Genomic DNA, 22,335 nt, shown 5'->3' with positions numbered 1-22,335 from the left:
TTGATTTCCTCAAATGATTTCTGACATCCCTCATCCGACACATACTTAATTTTGTTTCTTAACTGTCTCTTGTTATGAGTTTTCTGTGAAAAGTTTTTAACAAATTTCTAATAAAACTCAGCTACTTTCCCATCCTTATCTCCAAAACGGTGAACTAACGCAGATCGCGCAATAGTTAAATCCGAAGAAGTTTAATGTAAAAATCTTCTCCAAGGATGTTCACAGCTATACAGCTGTACACCAACTGACCCCCCACATTCTATAACCTCATATATACATAAAATACTCATACATTCTACAGTTTCTAATAATTATTATATTTAAAGAGACATTATGAAAGTATTGCAAATTAACAAGAATACGAATTCCCGTTACTACACTATTCCCTTCCCTTTCGTCATCTTTCCCTCATGTTCATTTATTTCTATTTCTTTACTCTCACGTGTTTCACACTCCAGATCTCTGTTTATTTTTTCCAGTTTAATTTACATTTATTTGTATTGGCGACACCCTGTAAAAAAGCAGTCGGTGTTGTACTCAGCGCAAAGGGTAGCAAGGTAATCAAACAGAACCCGTTAGCCTCGCCTTGAATGGGCGAGAGTGTACTGCAGTCGTCCGAGCTGTCCCAGAGAGCAGACCTCCAAATACTGCCGAGGTACAACATCCCAAGAGATTAGATATCGAATAATACACACTACCGACTCGAAAGTGGCTGGACAATTACTTCTGGGACGCCAAGAGAGCTTCCGGGGCGGCGTAGCCTTCTCTTCCGGGGTAGCGCAGCTCAAAGCGTTTTACTCTGGGACAAGTAAACACTGTTTCATGAGTCGGCAGACAGTGAAGCTGAGACCAGCAGGATTGTGATATCTTCTATGCAAAGACGTGAGTTGAGTTCGTGTTTCAGTAACCCCTTGCCAGTTTTGTCATTGTGCTTTTAACCACCTGTTCACTGGGGCAGAGACCGCTTCTTCTCTCAACAGTAGGTATAGAGCAAAGACTGATACCACGCTCTTCAATCCAAGTGTGTACAATGATACTACCTACGCTTTAAAGTATTGCTGCTTGAATTTGGCTTTTTACTGGCCCGGTAAAGCGTGTGCGAGTGTCTAAAACTGGCACTATGTAAGGTTTCAGAGTTTGTGGCTCCTGGCAGGTCCACGATCCACAAGTAACCTTCCTGTTTACACTTAGCGAACGTGAAGGTTTTTACAGAACCGTTAAATTCATTACACGAAGTCAGCACCCGCTCCCACCTTAATTTCCAACACTATTATTAAATGAGGGGTGATTGGCGGTGGCAAGCTAAATACCTTAAAATATTAGGGTCTGAGCATACCTGCCAACTAACAGTGACAGGTTAGGTAGTATGTAAAAAGCACACTGATGCTAAAGGAAGATGCGTCATAGGAAATACAGCTTTAGCATACCCTATATGTTCATCGAGGGAGGATTCTGGGATGTTACCATATTAGAAATATTTATATCGTTATCTAAATGGCTCTTGCATTGGTGCTGGCCGATTATTAAAGAGCAAGTGCTGGCAGTGGCTTCAATTAACTGAAATTAAGTAGGGTTGAAACAATTCACATGCTACTTTTACTAAAAAATAATGTATTGCGTATGGTGAAAAAAACAGTGGTGCCTTACAATTACATCTGTGTGAAAACGTGTTTTGTGGTGCGATTTGTCACACATATTTCTGAGTAAAAATGTAAGATTGTGTAGAGTCGTTTAGAGAGAGCATGGCATTCACATTCTAATGAACCATTAGAAACAGCAAGCACAGTGTCTCTTTAAAATGTAACTTACTTAAAAGCCACAGCTTACTTGTTCTTTTATGATGATCAGATAGGGACCATATGACATAACCAGAAACTTCATAATGTTCGAAAATGCCAAGTGTTGTGGACCGCTGTAGCTCGAAACACATTTATATCCATATTGTACATGTTTTGTCGTATTAGAATTATTAATTCACTACAGAAATAGGAATGTGCTAAACTTTGACCTGTGTGAGACACTGAGCCCCAGCTGAAGTAATGATCGTCACCCATTAGGAATGCAATGTTAGGGTTTGAAAACATCATAAATAGTACCAGGACATACAAAAATAATTTAATCGCATACTGTCATTCACGTGCACATTCTTCTAGGTACTGTCTCATGGAAAACACTAATAACGTGTTTTTTCTTTTTACATAGTGCCTCAAACCACAGTTCTGCTGTTTCTAAACACTGTAAATAACAGTTGTTGTTGCTACCGTATATCATGGTCCTCAGTTTTTCACTTTAAAAAGATGAGTTGGCCGTGTGTGTATTGAGAATAATGACATTTGCATCACAGCAGGAACTGTTTAGTTTACTGAGCCTTGTCACCGGCACTTTATGTATCCTCATAGTATTGGGCCCTAATAATGCCCTCAGATTACCACGGTGAAGAGTGTTGCCTCCGAATAGTGTGTATTAGAACAATGCACTCTAATAATTATCTGCTGTAATAAACACGGCATCTTTGATACTTGGAGTGCTTTGGACAATACTTTAGTCTGCCACATTTTGTGAAAAGTTTGTTTAAAAAGTTTTTTTAATTTATAATAAAACACCATAGCTTTATAATTAACATTACCAGTTTCATTAGTGGCCAAACCAGTCAAAAATGCTAAGGGCCTTGGACTGCCAAAGCCGTGGGAATGAGACCACCATCATGCCGACGTCCCCACTTCCAATTGTATTACTTTGTTTCCACCAGGCTGACCGGGGAAAACAGTTAGGTGGCATTGGCCTCGGGTCCCTTAAGGGTGCCGAGGCCAATGCCGTCACACACCAGCACCAAGCCATGGCTGACCCAGACTTTAGCTGCCACCCAATTGGGATCTGTGATCCCGGCAGTGGTGGTGGTGGTCTCCTGGTTGTCCGACCACCAGGATCGTAATCTGACGGGCTGACCGCCATTAGTGCGACAGTCCGACCACCACCGTGAACACCACCAAACTCACAATGAGGCCCTAAGTCTTTTAGAGTGGTGCTGCAGATAATGCCAAGAGTTGCTCAGATTTCTTTTATAAAATATCCAGAGTCTCTTAGCTATCTGATCTGGATAATGCACAGACTCACTCAGAGCTACCTTTTTGGCGAGAATGTGAATGGTGAAAGGGTAATTGATTGGAATCTGTTAGTTAAGAAGGATTTTTAGCCAACCGATCACCAAACTACTGACCCCAAAGTTTTGTAGACATTCTAACAGCATGGAGTACAACACAATGTCAAACGCTGCAGACAGGTTAAGTAGCACCAAAGCTGCTGAGTGACCTTGGTCTAAACTTACTTTAATGAATTCAGCAACTTTATGGAGTGCCGATTTAGTGTTGTAATTTGGACGGAAACTGGATTGTGTGATATGAAGAAGTCAGTGATGTTCCTGGTAGTGTGAAAGTTGGTCATTTATTATTTTTGCATGCATCTTCGAGGCAGTCGGTGGTAATGATATTGGTGAAAATTTTGATCAGATGTTGGGATGTGCTGTAGTTTTTTTTTTTAGGAGCAGTACTATTTGGACATGCTTCCAACAGTCCGGGAATGTAGCAGTGGAAAGGCAATGATCGAACAGCACGTTGAGTCTTCAATTAATAGCCTGCAACACCATAGTCGCCACTTTGTCCAGGACATGGGTCAATTGGAGTACCGGATAAAAGTTGTACAGTGTCCTCCAGCAAGCTGGTTTTGAATTGAGGCAGGTTGAATTCAATAGGGGGAGACACAGATGATAGGAAGACCCCCAAATCACTACTTGACTGATGGATTATAAAGATCCTGGTATATTTTCCCAATTGTTTAGTGAAAAATGCCGTAAGTCATTCACAAACATCCAAGGAGGGTAATAAAACAGAAAACAAAAAGATTGACAGAAGCTAGCTATGGTTGATTAATTAATTTTCTTGGTAAGTAATCCTCGCAAGCCTGACTAATAAAAAGTTCTGAGGTCAATGGGTCAGTAACATTTTTCTCCAAATAATCTGAAGGAGAGCCATTGATCCCAGTATCACCTTAGCCCTACAACCAAGCTAACTCTGCTAATATTATATGGGGCCATAGTTTTAATCTGAAAGTTAACCTAAACCTAATAAATGATTTATAACACAAGCAGTCTATTTAATGTAAACTTGCATACGCATCAGAGTTGATTTAGATCAGAATTAGGATAATCTTCATTGTGTGCTCTTAACCATATTAAAAAAGAGAACATGTTAAAAAAAAAAAATCCTCAATAAGGTGTCAGTAATCTGGGACCCTCAATCAAGTGATCAATCAATTACTAATCAAATCATTAAACAAGTATCATTTACTTTGCATGCAATTTCTTTGATGAACATATCTTGCTGTAAAGTCTTAAACATAACGTTTAAGCCACAATTGTTATAAATAATTTTGATTGTTAACTTACAAGAGCCCATGATATATGTAAAAGATCACTTTTAAGATTTAGACTTCTTAATATTTCTATGTATGAATTTGACGGGTCATGGAATTCTTGTGACAAAGGAAGAACCTTTTGTGTCTTGGCAGCAGAAGCCTTTAGAATATATCTTTTGTATATGCTTTATCTTGTTGGAAAAGTTGTGTAAGAACAATTACTGAAGCCACAGTGATGTATTTGGAGAGACCCTTCCAAAAATGTATTTCCTGCACCATGGAATTCATTGCTTTCTTTGAGTATTATTTAAGAAAACACTAGAAAGTTGATGGGCTTTATGAACAAAACGCCCAGGGTTTGCAATAAATGTGAAGATTTTGATTGAATGTTAATTTTAAGTTTCTTTTTGAAAATCTACGCCATGCTTACTTTACCAGTTACAAACGTACTGTAAAATGGTCTTCATAAGGAACATATTCAATAGAGATTTGTTTTCGTTCACTTGCTTGCTAGTGTAGATTGACACAAATGTTATTGCTGCCAGCTCTAGCAATAAACGCTTCAACAAAACGTGTAAGGAAACACACTCCAAGACTCGGGACCTTTTTAATTGCAATACACCCTAACAGTTAGGGGGAAGTCATAGAAAATATTCTGAATCTTTGCTCCCTTTCAAGTCAGCGAGTCTAATGTATATAAAGTGGCAGTAGGGTTCCCTCTACCTCACTCTTTTTGGTGATGGAAACTGGCAACTGTTTCTCAGAGGAGTATGCAAATGATGGCTTGTTTATGATTTGTGTGTGATGTACCTATGGATGGTACAAAGGGCTGGGCTTCTACTTGAAGGTGTAATATTCTGAGGTTTCTGCTCACCTGTTGTTTGTTTGTGTTTGTTCCAGTAATGGAAGAAAAGAACTTGCTGTTTTTGTGACTTAGTTTATTACATGGCTGTATAAAGAACTTAGGCTTCTATGCAGTACTGAACATAACAACTGTTTCTGCTAACATTTCAGTGTAATTGACAAATCAATGAATTTCAATTTAGCTTTTACTAAACGCTTTTTATTCCATTTCCGGTTCCAGATTCTGCCTTTAGTTTTTCTTTAAATGTATTTTGCGGTAACCCTGTAGGTTTGTTAACTGATTACCTTAATGTAATCATAATAATCAAACACAGTGACAGCATACAAATAAGCATTGGCAAAGCCAGCAGATCTGGCATTGGATGCCAATGCTATTCTTTGACTGTGCTTATTTGGTCTGTGAAAGGTTTTTGTATAAAGATGTACAGCACACAAGTGGTGGGTAGCGGTGTTCAAATAAAATGAGAACTGTCTAAAAACCAATACATATTGACTTCTCACTATCTGACAATTCTATTCGGGAGGGTCTGGACAAAAAATAAAATATTTATGCAGGTTCCAATTGGGAGCCAGCCTTGTATGGAATACAAATGATGTTCCTTATAGAGGGCATTTTGGCATATGTTTTATTATCTTGTAATACGCACGGGGGAGGAGCCAAAATGGCGGCCGTGCTGGACGCCTAATCCGTGAGCTCTGACTCGGGCTCACAGTAAAATATCCTGAGGGGCGCTCCCGGAGCAGGACCCAGCGCCTAAAAAAACATGAATTCAGCCCGGGGAGCCGTCGTGCTGCTGTGGAACCAAGCAGCACGACGAGAGAAGGGACGGCCGGAGCCGTGAGAGGGCCCTGTGGAAGCCGGAGCCCGCAGTACAACGCGATCCCAGGCGGCCGCAGCAGCTCGAATGGCGCTGGATCGCTCGCAGACCTGGCCAGAAGACAGCGGTGTGAGGTGAGGGGTGAACCGGAGTGGGGTCCCCAACGGAGAGGGACCGTGCTTGCAAGCGGCTCCTCTTTCCTCTCCCCCCCCACTCTCTTACATCAAACCGCGGGAGCTGCCGCGCTCCGGACGGCTCTCACCCGTCGGGCGGGGCACCCTCGCGGCCGGAGTGGGGCCGCGGGGGAGAGTGTGCGCCTCAACCGGACGCCGGGCGTGGCTCCCCTGCGAGGGCCTGCCGCCCAGCGCAGCAAAACAAGACAAGAGAACGCCGGAGCAGCGGCGATGCAATTGCGGTGAAGGCGGTGGCGGGCCGCGCCGACCCAGTGAGCGCTCACCCAGGCCCGGCGGTCATATTCATGTGACAGTGGGGCAAGTCATTATACATAGTCCAATATTGATCCCCTCATCCCTCGCGGAGTGGGGGCAACAGCATCATTGGAACAGTGAGGGGGATGTTTGGGCGGGAGTGATTGGAGCTTTTACCCCCCCCCCGGCCATCCTTATTCATTTATTCCTGTCATCCGCGACCCCCCCACCCCCCCTCCCCCGTCCCTGCCAGGGACAGAACTCGAACTTTAGATCAAGGCCTGGGGCGGGCCAGTTGGAGTGTCTTTAGCCGCCCAGAACCTAGTTTCGCTGGCAGGGGCTGGCCACACTGGAGGAGGGAATACGCATTTGACCCAGGACACACATCTGCCAGTGGCAGTGTCTAACACACATTCACCCACGACTTGAGCAGTCACGGACCGGCTTGCACAGGGAGAGACGCAGGTAGACCTGGCGGCGCCACGCGAGTAATCACACTCCGAGGGGTGGATACGCGCCACCAGTGAACTCTGACGCCCAAGCAGCACATAATCACGCTGCCCCACACCACATGTGCTGCCCAACAGAAACGCAACATGGCCGGAAAATCTAAATCCGCGAAAGGCCAGGAACGTAATACGCCTGGGCCGGCATCGAGCGATCAACAGCTAATACCAACCTTACAGGCCCTGGAAAGCACACTCCAAGCCCATTCTACACAATTTGAAAAAGTACTGCAGGCAATCATGGACACTAAATCCTCCCTGGAACTTAGAATAGACACAGTATCACAAGATTTGAATCTATTAAGGGTGGACCACCGCAATCTGGCAGAGAGAGTGAAGTCAACTGAAGATGTGTTAAACGTGATGAACCCTATGGTCTCGTATAATCAAAAACAAATTCAACGACTGGACGCAGAGGTGAAGATCCTATGGCGACATGCCGAAGAAGCAGAAAGCAGATCCCGGCGCAATAATATACGCTTCCTAGGGTTCCCTGAGAAACTAGCAGAACAGAGTATGGAAATATTCTTAGAGCACTGGTTAATCAAAGAAGTGCTAAATGGGTCCCCAACGAAGTTCTTCTCTGTGGAAAGGGCGCATAGAGTCCCAGGGAGGCCGCCGGCCCCGGGCCAACCACCTAGACCACTGATAGCAAGACTCTTAAACCACAGAGATCGCGATTTAATAATACTACAGCAATTCCATAGTAAAGGCCCATTCCGCCACGAAGACTCAGTTGTTAATGCCTACCCAGACTTTACCCAAGAGGTACAGAAACAACGAAACTCTTATGCAAAAATCAAGCAACGCCTCCGTGAGCATAATATTAAATATGCCCTACTGTTCCCTGCAAAATTGAGAGTAATATCAGAAGATCGCACCCATATATTCACCTCTCCCGGAGATGCTTGGACGTGGCTGCATGCCCAAAGGCTTCGCACAACCTAAAGAGGGAACATACGAGGGAGAGGAGTGGCTTACTTCTCCATCAGGACCCACGGAAAAACAGGCAGCAGAAGAAAGGGCAAAAGCACTGGAAGAAACTCCCCACCACACGCAAAATTCCTATGAGGCACTCCGAGCGCTCCCTACGGCCGGCTCAGGCTCCGACTCGGTCAGCTCAGACTCCACGATAACAGAAGTGCTCAAGGGCCCGAAGCTCACCCCCAGATCAGCGGACGCATTGTGAATGTAAGCTGCCAAACCGCCTCTCCACCCGAACTGTGCGATAAGCCGAAGAGTGATACAGGTGGTAGATGCGGGAATCAACCTGGAAGACGCTGTTTTCACCTACGAGTATCTTTTGAACTATCCTTTCCTTTTTACAGTGAACATAGACTAATGTTGGTGCGCATGCGGCCCGGGAGGGGCCAATAATCTAGGAGCGTCCAAACAAACATGCAGACTATGTCTGCAGAACGATGTGAGCCCCGTATAAGAGCCACATCCCGTTGCCGAAATGGCTTCCCCTCAGGTATTCGCATGGATACAGGTTTTCTTAATTGGTAGTGTGTTGAGTAGTTTAGTACGAGTTCATAGTTGTGTGAGGGAACCAGTTGGGGTGGGAGAGGGGGGGAGACAGTTAAGTTGTATATAATAGGTCAACTCAAAACACAGAGAACACTGCTGCGGTTGTTAGCCATAATTTTATATTTGGGGGGATGGGGAAGGTACGGGTGGACATCGCAGCCTGGAGTAGGTCACATACAGGTACATTATACAACGCTACATACCTCAGAACCCTAACACATACCGTTATGAAATAGTCACATGGAATGTCAGGGGACTGGGTGCACCAAGTAAAAGAGCTCGGGTATATACACGCCTCAGACGCCAGGGGGTACATATCGCTATCCTATAAGAAACACACCTACTGGAGTCTGATTTACAGGAAATTCGCGGGAAATGGGGTGGACAGTTAATAGGCACAACATACTCAGCCTTCGCTAGAGGAGTATTGATATGGATAGCAGGTGGTGTCCCATTTGTCCAAACCTCACACAGGATAGATCAAGGGGGCAGATATGTGGTAATAGAGGGGCAATTAGACGGAGACAAGTATTGTTGATTGGGATCTATGCCCCCAACAGTGCGATAGCGGAATTCCTGGGCACACTTACCCCAGCATTATTGGTAAACCCTGCAGCCCCGACCATCTGGGGGGGCGACTTCAACAGCACACCAAACGCAGTGTTAAACAGATCAAACACCCTCCCGAAAGGATCGATAAATAGAAACGCTAAGTGCCCCTTGCTGACATCGGCGGGTGATATGAGACTCTATGACCTATGCCGCATGAAACATCCCCAACAGAGGGAATATTCATTCTACTCAATACCTCTTAAAGTGCACACTAGAACAGATATATAATATGGGGCAGCCTAGACATATGCACACTGACCAATAGAACAGAATATCTGGCCAAGACATTGTCGGACCACTCGCCGCTTAGATTAACACTAAATTGGGGCAGGAGATGCTCAGTAATCCCTATCTGGCTACTACAAGTGGAAGCTCTCCAGGATCAGGCATTCGCGGAAGGACTGAACACAACACTGAGACTGTACTGGGAAATTAATAAAGACACCACAGATACAAGAGCGGTAGAGTGGGAGACACAGAAGGCGGTATTCAGAGGACATTGTATCTCGTCCACATGGGGAGTGAGACGCGCCCTGCACGCGGAGATTAGCAAACTGGAAAAGGAACTGAGAATAATGGAAATTGCAGTAGCACGAAATGAGATTCCCTACACAGTGCTCAAAGAGGCGCGCACTAAATTTAATGAAGCAGATTCCCGTCTCCGCAGACATGACCACAAATACCATCTAATGCGCTTACAAACGGAGGGAGATAGATCGGGCAGACTGCTGGCATGGCTTCTCCGCGAGAACCGTCAGCAGTCTCCAATAGGGACCATAGGGCAAGCTGAAGGCAAAACTGCCACCACACAAGAAGAGATCAATGGGGCATTTAGGGAATACTACGCGAACCTCTATACCAAACGCACAGCATGCACACCCGAACAACTTGAATCCTTTCTTGCAGGGTCACCCTTAGCACAATTGTCGCAGTCAGACAGGGAGAGGCTAGAGGCCCCTCTGGGAATGGAGGAACTGGACTTAGCTGTAGCACAGATGCCCGGGAGTAAAGCACCAGGTATAGACGGCCTCCCAATAGAGTACCACTCCACGTATTCGAAACACTTAAAGCCCCACCTGCTGAAAGTGTTCGAGGAGGCACGGAGCCGTAAGATACTGCCTCCTACACTGAGAGAGGCAATGATAGTGGTTCTTCCTAAGCAAGGTCGCGACCCCACAGACGTTAAATCCTATAGACCACTCTCACTTCTAAATCTTGATTGTAAAATCCTAGGTAAAATATTGGCTAATAGGATAGGTCCCATTATACACACTTTGATACATGACGACCAAAACGGATTTATCCCAAAACGCAATACTTTTCTAAACATCCGTAGATTGCTGAGAGTAATGGGAGACATCCCCCCCCCCCCCCCCCCGGAAGCATTTGAATAAATTGTACTTTCATTAGGTATCGAGAAGGCATTCGATACACTAGGATGGGACTTTTTATTTGGCACTATGCGAGGTATGGGAATCGGCCCTAACTACATACAGTGGGTCCAGACACTGTACGCCAACCCACAAGCTAGGGTGAAAACAGCAGGGTTTGTTTCCGATAGCTTCCCGATCACCAGAGGCACTAGGCAGGGATGCCCCTGTCTCCCTTGCTGTTTGCCATAGCGATGGAACCGTTAGCGACTAGAATACGTGCCATGGAAGCCAGATGGGGCATACTCAGAAGTGGGCTACACCACGTTATATCATTATGCGCAGATGACGCTTTAATATCTGTGCGGAAAGGTAGCGAGGTGATACCCTTAGTAATCTCACTCTTGACTGAATATGGTGAGATATCGGGCTTGGTGGTTAACTGGGAACAATTGTGTGTGTTCCCACTAACTACATGGTCTCTGTCGAGAAGGGAAAAGGCCCCAGTAGGGCACCTGAAATGGTGTTATGACACGTTCAAATATTTGGAGGTCCACATATATCATAGAACTGAGGATCTTAGAGATGGGAACCTGGGGAGAGCACTGGCCTCTATGAAGGGGTCGCTGCGTTTTTGGGGTAAATTACCAGTGTCACCTCTGGGCAGAGTGGCGGTGGCAAACATGCTTTTACTACCCTGGCTGTTGTATTACTTCACGGCATTGCCACTCAGGGTCCCCAAGAGCTTTTTCCGAGACCTGAACGCGATCCTACTGCAGCTAATATGGGGAGGGGACAGAGCGCGCGTTGCACTTACCACACTACAGCACCCAGTAAGTGCGGGAGGTCTTGGTGTCCCTAACTTCGAACTCTATTACACCGCCGCACAGCTATAGTGGGTACTACATTGGATACACAGACCCATATTGGCGGAATCCGCTTGGGCGTTGGCGCAATTGCAGGAGAACTGCTAATCTCATGGCTAACAAATAAAACACCGAAAGGGGCGTCTAACAATCCGCTAATGCTAGTGGCACACTCATGTTGGAAGCGATATATATACAAAAAGATCACGGAGCGCTCCTTTACTCGCCGCTCATCCCACTGGGACTAATTCCTGGATGGGCCAATGTGGCTAGTACGCACTTGCTCACGGTCTGGACGGAGTCGGGCATAATGACGATAGGTGACTGCTTTGAAGAGGGGAAACAGATGACATTTGAATCCATACAAACCATCACAGCAGTGAATCCAGGACATTTCATAGCATACCATGCCATATGTCACTTAATTAAAAAGGCATGGGAGGCCGGAGACCAAGAACCAGTGATTTCCCCCACACTGCATCATATGCTGCAATACGACAATCAAATAAAGGTAGTGTCGAACTTATATAAAATCCTGAATAAATTCCCCGAACCCAATCTGGAGAATGTAAGGGATAGATGGAATGCAGTCCTGCCAAGCCCGATACCACAAGATGACTGGCCGAAAGTCTTATACCACACCCGGGGGGGTATCGAGAAATCCCAGATTTCGCTTCACACAATTTAATTACACACACCAAACGTACCTCTCACCAGCTAGGATTAAACGTATGTTACCCGGATCGGCCCCAATTTACCCTAGATGCAATGCCCCAATGGAAAATTTTTATCATATGGTCTGGGAATGTGCCCACGTAAATAGGAAGTGAAGTGGAGTGGTAGAGGAGGTCTCGGAGCTGACTGGTCTTGTACTCACAGTTGACCCTAAATCCTGTCTGCTAGGGCTGAGATCGAGAGAAAAAAAACACAGGCACCTACATAGGTTCGCAGATCTAGCATACGTGATGTACAAAAGATTGATAGCTATGAATTGGAAAGCGCCCACAGCACCAGATTTGAAAACTTTGCACTTCTTAACATTGCGCTGGGCCCGCACAGAATCTAAGGTATTACAAAAACTAGCAAGAGAGGGTCAACAACACACAGGATGTGAAGCCTGGGAAATGTTAGTAGATAAATTAGAGGCCAAGAATGATGAGAGACCCCCATGAACCTAACAAAGATACTGCACTGGAGAAAAGCTGGATAGCACCTGACCACCCCTAACATAACAAACAAACCGGGTGAAATATATCTCCTTGGACGAGTGTGCTCCCACTCCCACACCCTCAAATCGCTGTTCTCCTCAGCAGCCATTAAGTGAGGAGTAAACAATTAGAATATGAATAATAAGTACCACTACAATATATGCCGCAATTAAGCACCGGACCGATTTCCCCCTACCACCACAAACAAAGCAAGAAACAGCAGGGAATACTGGAACCAGGTAGCTAGCTATGGGGCAATCAACACCACATTGCAAGACCCACCACCAGATACAGCAGTCATATACTTTTGAGTATTATAACAAGACCTAAGTTATGTTTTTATAGTTATGTGTGAATGTACATATTACAACTGATCAACTGTATCCTGTTAATGTAAATGCAAATTATGGTATCCAGATGTGTATTGAAAATGTAATAAAAATATATTTTTTTTAAATAAAAATCTTGTAATACGCACTATTGGGGTTTTGGTGTGTGTGTGTGTGTGTGTTATCACTCTATGTGAGATGGCTGGCACACTCCATAAACATATTTGTAAATTGTTTGATATCTCGTTCATAGTAATTCCTTGAAATTATCTCCATGGCCTAACTGACTAGTCAAAATCATTCAGGTTTTGAAAACAATTTACGGAATGTGGTGTACGAGAATATGACCCCATATTTACTGTTGTTGTTTATATGAACATGTTAGGAAATTATTCTTGTTTTTTTTTTTTTACTTTCAGCTGATTTTATTCTCATAAAATATACTTGTTTTACCCCTCACTACAGCCAAAAACTGTTGTTTATAGTTTTACAAATAAAATATAAGCAACACAATTTGAAAATCGTGTAAGATTGTGCTCTTTTGCACTGTGCCCAATATGCCAAACTGGTAGTCCATTGAATAATGAATAGAGCATTTCAGATGCAGTCTCACAGTTGAGAGGGGTGTCATCAAATATATCCTCCAATAAATTAGCATTCTGGAAACCCTTTTTGTTGATAATTTAGAATTATGGGAAGAGAAAGCTGACCCCTGTAGTTGTTCGCACAGTAAATCCGGCTTGCTCTTCAAGGATCTAGGAAGATGCTAAGGAAGAGAGAATCTATCTATTCAGACCTAGATTTGGTGAGAGAGTGATGTCTGAAGATATGTATTTGATCCCTCTACTATAACTTGATTTTCTTTGAGAACGGTTGTTTTCGGTTTTCATTTGCAGCCACCTAAACAATTATGGTAGTGTTAGGAGTTTAAAATGTAATAGTAAAACGAGTATTTTAGGTTATAACTAAAAGGTGATCGTTAATGCGATACATAGACTATTTTCTGTGATCAGAGGTTTATATTGTTTATAGGTTCATGTGGAGGACTTTTCAGACAACCTGCTGATGCTGGCCCTCATTGCTGAGGAGATGCACTTATCCTTAGTAACGTGTGGAGTGGCTTGTGATCTGTGACTCCACCTAACTTATGACCAATGAAACATAAAATTACTCAGTTTAGGTTCATGCTGCTGGCTGTTGGTTTGCTGTTTATACTTGTTTGCTGGTTCATTCCCCCCATTCCTTATTCTAAACTGTTCGTTATTCAGTAATACTTGTATTAATTAGTGTCCACTGTTGTCGCTTGTTCTCTTCTAATGCAGCATTAGTTTTTGCAGTTGCAGAAGGGAGATGGATTTGATGGAATTGGGTGGGTGGCAGACTGAGCTTTTGCTGTCCTTGAAGTTTTCGGTAATCCGGGCTGTCTGGTGGGGGACTTGACAGCCAGTGCACTAGAGAATCTTCTGCAGTTATGTTAAGTACTCTGCTTTTTGTGTTAATTCTAAACCGTCACTTAGTGCTTTATATTTAGTTAAGTTTTAGAAACAGTGTTTTTTTGTGTGCTTAAAACTCGAATTAGTTACAGTGTACAAGTTTGATACTGTAAACTGAGATACTATACATTGTTGTGTGCTGCAGCTACAGTGATTCTTGTGCACCTGTTAAGCACGAGATGGGTGCGCTGAAGTATTATTTGATTGGGGCCCGCGCGATGCGCTGTTTCATAGGCATTAGCAAGCTGGAGCAGTGCCTGGCTCGAGCTCAGTATCATCAGCAATGCATGGAGAAACCTGAAGTACATGCTTTAAAAGTTTGAGTCAGAAACTATTATCGAGCCTTTCTAAGTGTGTAGTTTTGTGTCTGTCGCCAGTATGGTTAACATTTAATAACTGAATTAAATACCTGAATTGAGCCCCCATTTCATGCCAGGCAGTTAAAGGCGCGAGCATTCTGACGCACAACACTGTGCTGATGTCTTGAGGAGTCCATTTGAATTGGATTCTGCAGCACGTTGCCAAGGCTGATGCTTGTATCTTGTGAGCGTGGGGAAAAGCGTTGCTAAGAGCTTTAGCCGTGCTGTTACCCTACTGTGCACTGCAGGCAGGTTTCCAAGGATCATGCGCGGCATTCAGGGAAGCCACGAGGTGAGGTTTTGAAGTAGTGACAGATCACATCACTGAAGAACTAGAATGTGATTGGCAGTTCTGCATCGGTTTGAACACCAGGAAGTGGTTAGGGCGTATGGAAGAAAAAACAAAACTGGAATGGTATTACATCCTTAAGCCCACTTTACATTCTTAATTACCAGCACAACAGAGTCTTTACAGTGGTGAATTGTGGGATGTTGGAGCCGCGTTGTTAGACGTGAGGTTGCTACTGAGTGACATGCACTGACTGCATATCTAACAGGACACAAGTATTTTCTAGCATTCTCGATCGCCCACAAGGTATTTGGAATGAAGTTAAGAGTCGAGGTCTTGTCACCCAAATTTGTTGTTATTTGAAAAGCAGTATTCCTCACATGATATCATCAGTAATGGTTTATTTCAGCAGAGAAACTCCAAGGTACAGCCAGGTACAACCAGCTACCAAACATGCTTGTTTGAAATCACAGAATGTACATATGTCATAGTTGCACATATCATGAACTCTCTCCCACCTGTCATAGGCTAAATAAACCACAATCTCATCATAACAGGGTCCCTCACCATATTCATTATGGCTTTGGAGTTATTGGCCTGGTTCCATTTGCGGTGTCTTTTGTGGACGTGCGTGTTGGGATTACAGCACGGTATAGTGTTGGCAGACCCTAATTTCCTCGTTGGGAGGTTTCATTGTTTTTGGCCTCCAGTTTTATAACATGCATATCCCATTGTACACCAGAGGGGCCCGTACTACTCAACATTCCGGCCTTTGTAATGGCTTCTGCCTCCGCTCACCTCAAGAGCTCCCTCAACCGATGTCCAGGACATCATTATGTGCCTCCTGAAAAGGACTAAGATCAGATCCATCATGCCTAATGGGCAGAGTTCAGGGGTGAGTGGAACCTTGCGGTCCCCAGGTCAGACAGTATTTCTGTTACCTCCCTCCTTGTGCGCGGCAGCACCTGGCAGTCCTACACCATGTAATGAGAGCCAGTATCATAAAGACTGCATTAAGCCAGTGTCATAAAATCTACATCAAGGACATTCCGAATGGGGTCCCGGGACCATGTATCCTATGTGCTTTGGGGTCGTGTAAGCATGGTGCAAATAGTTAAATATTGTGTAGTGGAAACATGGATTTCTACACACCACTTTTACCAGTTGCTTAGCCCTCAGTTTGTATTTTTTGTATGGTTCCCAGGTCGATAGACCAACTGTCTCTATCCTTGATGTCTGCCATGTAGTGTTGTGTGTGCAATGAGTCGTATAATACACTTATGGCGTTCTTCGAGTCACTGTTCATTAGTACAGTCTTCAGAGGCAGTGACGTGTCCAATTCAGAATGTCCTTAAGTGGAGACCATAGCTTGCTGTATAGTGTTATATTCTAGGAAGCAGCCTATTGATATGTCATAGATGTCCCTAAGCTCCTGGGATGACATTAGCTGTTTATAAAGGTGTTGCTCTCTGGTATAAAACCATTTTGGTCTGTGTGGACCAGCTCCTATTACTAGAAGCAATCTATTCGCCAGCAGCTTCCCTAATATTTTATCATCTAAGTTGAGCAGTGAGAGTGGATGAAATGAGAGTACATCTAGTGGGCTGGCCTTGGCTGGGGAGCACCACAATTCGGGCTTCGCTGTGGGTCGCTAGGAGTGTGCCCTTATTGTGTGCCTCCTTGTATAGTTTTAACAGTTGTGGGATAAGGTGTTTGTTATATGTTGCGTAATAGTCTATCTGGATCCTGTCTGTTCCTAGCGTTTTATTCCATGCTGTGTGCGCTATGGCCCTACATATTTCTTCCAATTGTAGTGGTTCATCTACTTCTGCTAGCTGGAGTTGGTCGACACAGACAAGTGGGATTTCCCATAGGAACTCCGCTTTCCGTTCTGAGGTAGCGCCTTCCAGTGCTGAATATAAGACTCTATAATTTTTGGCAAAGACAGTATTTATCTCAGTTTGGAAGGTGTCTTCCCTTCTGCAGTATGGATAGCCCCTGACTGGAGTGCGGTTATTACTCTTGGGCTAACTATGCCTTAAGTTTACCACATTGCTGTCCCTCCCAATGTTGGCGAATCAGATATTCTTTGTAGTCCAGCTGCGATAATCTGGAGGCAAGCTCAATAAAGGAGTCTCTAAGTTCTATCAGGTGTCGCATTATGTCGGGTCGTGGTGGAGTGCCATTTTCCACTAGCCCTGATTCCTGCTCTGTAGGTCCCTACGTCGTGTTTGTTCATCCCCAGGTTGTACTTGTACAGTGGCCACATTTGTGTACTTTGTAACCTTCAGTCTCCATAGCTCTAGTTCCACCAGAGCCTGCGTTAATTTTAGAGTACTGTGTGATGCTATTGCACCACGGAATGGTGTATCTTGGAGTGCTTTTCGCTGCAACTCCACATTGGTATATTCGCTCTATCTTCGCCCCATTTTAGAACCATTAATAACGGGCAATAGTCCAAGATAATCCCCATAAGGTATTCCGACTTTAGTGTGTGTTTTAGTGGGAAGTTACAAAGAAACAAGTCCAGTTGAGTATGTACTTAATGCACCAGAGAGTAAACGAGTACTCCATGGTGAGCGGGGGTTTTGATTTCCACATGTCATGTAATCTCATGTAGCCTGTCCACTGTTGAAAGCACTGTGTGGCTCATGGTTCCACCCAGCTGTGGGGTTGACCTGTCCGTTTCTATGACTGAGACACAGTTATAGTTGCCAGCCCAGATAATCGGTGTCAGTGGGCATCACAAGACAGCAGGAGACAGCCAGGCTGAACATTCGGAATGATTCATGTTAGGAGCATAAACTGCTATCAGTGTGAGTGGATCCCCATACAATACCCCCTCCAGGACCATGTATCTGCCATCCCTATCTATTCTGTGGGTGACCTCTACCTGTGGAACCCAATCCATATCAATGCCCCTTTTTTGGCATTTATTTCTATTAATTAGCCAGAGGAATACCCCAGTTTTCTTATTTAATTTTAAAATAATTGATTTTGGAACTGTACGAGTTCAACACCTAGTATCTGGTGTAGTGGTGTGTCAAAGGCAAGCTCGTCCATTCCTTTAAAGGCTTGGCAGCTGGAAATGCTGCCTCAATTTCGGCCCCACTATTGTCTCTTTAAGTTACAGCTAAGTCTTTGATACCTTATTCAGCTGCTCAGTTTTTATCCTTTTTTGATGTTGCCCAGGATCTCGATGCTTCTCTATTAGAAATTGTAGCTAGATAAAATATATTCAATGTTGCTCCATGTTATTATCTGTGCTGCTGGCTGAACTCCATATTCTCCTTAGCATCCAGGCCATGTTATGCAATATCCGCTCTGCTTTAGCTCATAAATATAAAATATGTGATCTGTTTGAACAATTCAGCTTAGACATACAATTTTGTATTAGAAACCTGGTTGTCAATACACTCTGAATTCAAGCTAAATGAATAGTACTCACCAATTAAAAAGCAATTGGATAGTTTGTACTAACAAACCAGGTGGTTGTGTGTGTGTGTATGTATCCCGCCCCTTTTCCTTCAACTTAACATCTGAGAACATTGCCCTCCAGTGTCATTAACGTTTTAAAATATCCAACACTTTCAGAGATGGCTTGAGGGCAAGCTCAGTACTAACGCCAATTCTCTTCTAACAATGTTTAATCAAGCAAGACTAGAGTTACTAGACAACATCACTACAAGAGAAACACAAAAAAACACTATCAAATATAACCATTGGTTTAATAAAGAGCTTAAACCGTAAACATGCTAACTTGAGGCAATGGAAAACACCTTTCTCTTAAGCTCTAAGAACCACTTATTTAGTGAAGGCAAAGGGAGGTAGTCAAAACATTTTCTTTTTTCTGCAATTTACGGGTAGACCAAGGACATAATCTAACAAAAAACTCTATCAAATAATTGAAGAACTGCACGCTGTATCTGAAACTTACAGCAATATCGTTCCTTAAGAGATCTTTAAAAAAACAATTCTATGAATATGGAATGCTATCACAGCTACAACTGTCACAAGCCCGCACATGGTAACCTATACTGGGACCTGGAGACTTCCTCTCTGTCCTTAGCGCAGTTCATCACTGAAGAATCTCACCTTGAGGCAGTAAAAAGCTCCCTTCCTTCTGGTGGTCCTCAAGACTGCCCTAGCCAAATGGCTCCATACTATTGTAAGGACCAAGATTTAGGATAGGAGGTTTTGGTATTTATTCTTTAACGTTTCTATAACAGTTAAGAGAAATGCTCCGTAACTTGCCAACCTTTCCTTCATGATGGGTAATAACTGATGGCTATCTCCTCACAGCCGAGGTCTCTCCCAATGCACAGTCTAGTAGGCAGACTATTTCCCTCCCAGCTTGCTTCCTGTTTTCTTATTCACACTGTAATGTCCAAAGGAGGAATATGGGCCCAGTTTGTTTTAATGCAGAATCCAAAGTGAAACTATTTTTACCACCTAATCTTGAGCCTCCGAAGGCTCAGGGAAGTTGCTGGGTCCAGGAACCCAGCAAATGATAAAAGGATAATGGATGAGGTTGGGATAAGGTCCTGTCTTCAAACTTGTTCTTTCTCTGAATTCTAGCATGCATCTCTCTTGCCTGAAAGTGCACTCTTTGACTGGGAGATGGTATCACTTGTATGGATACACAAAGCCCTACTTGTTCTCCACCGGCAACTCAAGTGCCAATTGGTTGACTAGGTACTTGACCCCACAGTTTTCTCATCTTTATATCTGGATTGGTTCCAGGCTGTTCCTGGCCCTGCATCCTGTAAGAAGTGTTAACCCCTCTCTCTGGCATGTAAGTGACCATGTCATTCGAGACAGTTCCTGGACTCTGGGTGCCCTACTTTTCTTCCTGTGGAACCCCTGACCTTGCAGGATCCGCTTCCTCTGAACCGGCACCTCGTTGCTCAAGAGATAAGCAGTTCTGGTTTCAGCCAATCACGCTTTTGCATCCTGCCCTTTACACATGTGAGGGGAGTTTCGCAGCTAACAAACTCTAAATGTTATACGTTTCCAAATCACTAGTCTCAATATATACCAACGTGTAAAGGGATCTGCACCCAGGTAAAACAGTACAACCTATAATTCAATAAGGTTGACATGTTTTAGGCCGAAACATGTCAACCTTATTGAACTATAGATGTTGGGGATCATTGCACCCTTTATATATCACACTGTTTTTATCCCAGCTAAAATACCTTATTATTAAACAAGAGGTAGGCTCCTGAGGGCTTTTTTTAACTTGCTCTTTTAGTTTTAGTAAAAGCTCCGCTTACAAACTGCATTGAGTCCACCAACTCACACTTGGTGCAATGGGTGAGGATCCAATGATGAAGCATGCTACTGGTGGTACTAGTGGGTGAGGATCCTACTAAGACAGCTATGTGATGCAAGGATTGCACTTTTTTACCTGGGTGCAGATCCCTTTCCATGTTGGTATATATTGAGATCAGTGATTTGGAAACTCTTTTAACATTTAGAGTTTGCTAGCTGCGAGGCTCCCCTCTCTTGTGTAAAGGATGGTATTACTAAAGGGATGCTAAGGGTGGTCCCTTTTTGATTGCTTCTCTCTCCCTCCTATGTTCTTAACCTATTGCATCATGATCAAACCCATTATTTGGTGAGATGTTGGGAGCACTAAAAGCTCGGTGTAGGGTTTGCCATGAGTGGTCTCATGGAGTGGGTTTCACTCATATACTAAGATGAACGGTAGCCTCCTGTGCACCCATTCATAACCAGATTCCCAACCATGGAGGCCACCGGCAATCCTGTCTTATTTACAGGTAAATAAGACATGCGTGGTTCGTCTGGCATTTGATGGCCCAGGTTCTGGGAATTCATTGAGGAAATACATATCCCAATATTATGTAAGGAGCTGTACGGACTCTAAATAGCTTCCTTGTCTAGGTATTGTTCCTGATGGTTTGAAAATGGAGTTAAGTTCCATTTGGAAAAAGCTGTCACTCAGTTCTTGGGACCTAAATAACTTCAGACCCATTTCATCTCTGCCTTTTGGAAAGCTAGTGGGTTTGCCGCTCCACAGTTGTATAAAACAACACAGCCTTCTTGACCCTTGGCAAGTGGGCTTTCACCCTAGCAGAAGCATAGAACATTAGATATATTGCCACTTGATTATCATGAGGAAGCCTCTGGAGACTTAGCTGTCTGGGAGGGAGGAACTACATCGCCCAGTCTTCCAAGAGGGAGAACTGTCACTGAGAGGTGGAGGAGGATGGACCAACTCCCATAGCACTATATAGCATGTTGTGCTTTCCCAGTGTGCAGGACTCCCCTTGAGACTCTGCTGCCTGGGATGGAAAGACTAAACCTCCCAAGCTTCCTTGAGCGAGAACTGTTTCTGAGGAGGAAGTAGAGGCTTGTCCAATAATTTCCAAAGCGCTTTAAAGTGTGTTGTTTTTAACTCCTCTGCGGGTCATATCCGGGCTGTACCTGGGCCAAGACCAATCCCATTTACGCTTGGATCAGGCCACTCCTCGTAGTTCTCTCTTAGACTGAGTCTTGTAAACCTGTAATGGGCATGAGAACAAATGCTGTTCTGTCACGAATAACACCTATCCCAAATCTAGCTCTGTTGTGAGCTTTCTCACGGCTGCCGTAGCTGCCTTATATGAAGAAATTGCCTCCATGGAGCAGAGGTCCAGTGCTTTGCACTTTGGGGCACAGCAGCCACCCTAATATCAAAAATCCACATTTGCCCCAGGTCTGTTTGATAACCCTTGCAGCTCTTACTATTCCTTTGCAATTGAGGCTGATGTACATTTTTAACACTCTGCAGATGCTCCAGTTACCACCGGCGCAAAAAAAAAAAAAAAATCAAACTTGTTCCCTAAAAGTTTTTGATGATCACTTAACAGCTGGACAAGATGGCCGCCTTCTAACACAGCTCTGATCCCCTGTTTAGTTTAATCCTCTTAATATCCGTCAACCCATCCATCTTGCGGGCACAATGACCTGCCACTAAGTCCAGAAATGCCCAGGGAACCAGCTGCTCCGTTTCGAACTTCTTAGCTCGCATGATGAGGGAAGTAACTTAATATGGCCTGCTTTGCGGGCGGTGCTGCGGCCTGGCGTCTGCACCTGACCGCAGTGGCGCCACATAGCTGGTGCATGTCCCTGGGCTACCGTCAACGTTGCCCTTCGTCGCAATTATCAGAGCAAGGGAGAAGCATGTAGGCCCAAATGACGGACGCTCCTTGCAGAGGGATACGGAATCGAATGGCGGCCCCTCCTCC

The 22,335-nt window shown here is 44.2% G+C and overlaps 1 protein-coding gene across 2 annotated transcripts in view; it reads left to right on the top strand.

Moving 5' to 3' along the window:
- The first annotated feature begins 750 nt into the window (after positions 1-750).
- CWC22 (CWC22 spliceosome associated protein homolog) overlaps positions 751-22,335 on the top strand; it is a 269,112-nt gene continuing 247,527 nt past the window's right edge. For both annotated transcript variants that reach the window (XM_069225448.1, XM_069225449.1), the window contains exon 1: positions 751-882. The gene's annotated coding sequence lies outside the window, so the exon portion shown is untranslated. The remainder of the gene's footprint in view (positions 883-22,335) is intronic.

The sequence above is a fragment of the Pleurodeles waltl genome, chromosome 3_1 (assembly GCF_031143425.1).
Source record: "Pleurodeles waltl isolate 20211129_DDA chromosome 3_1, aPleWal1.hap1.20221129, whole genome shotgun sequence".
NCBI classification, from domain to species: domain Eukaryota; kingdom Metazoa; phylum Chordata; class Amphibia; order Caudata; family Salamandridae; genus Pleurodeles; species Pleurodeles waltl.
The sequence above is the reverse complement of the archived record's forward strand: the minus strand, read 5'-3'. Positions and strand labels throughout refer to the sequence as shown.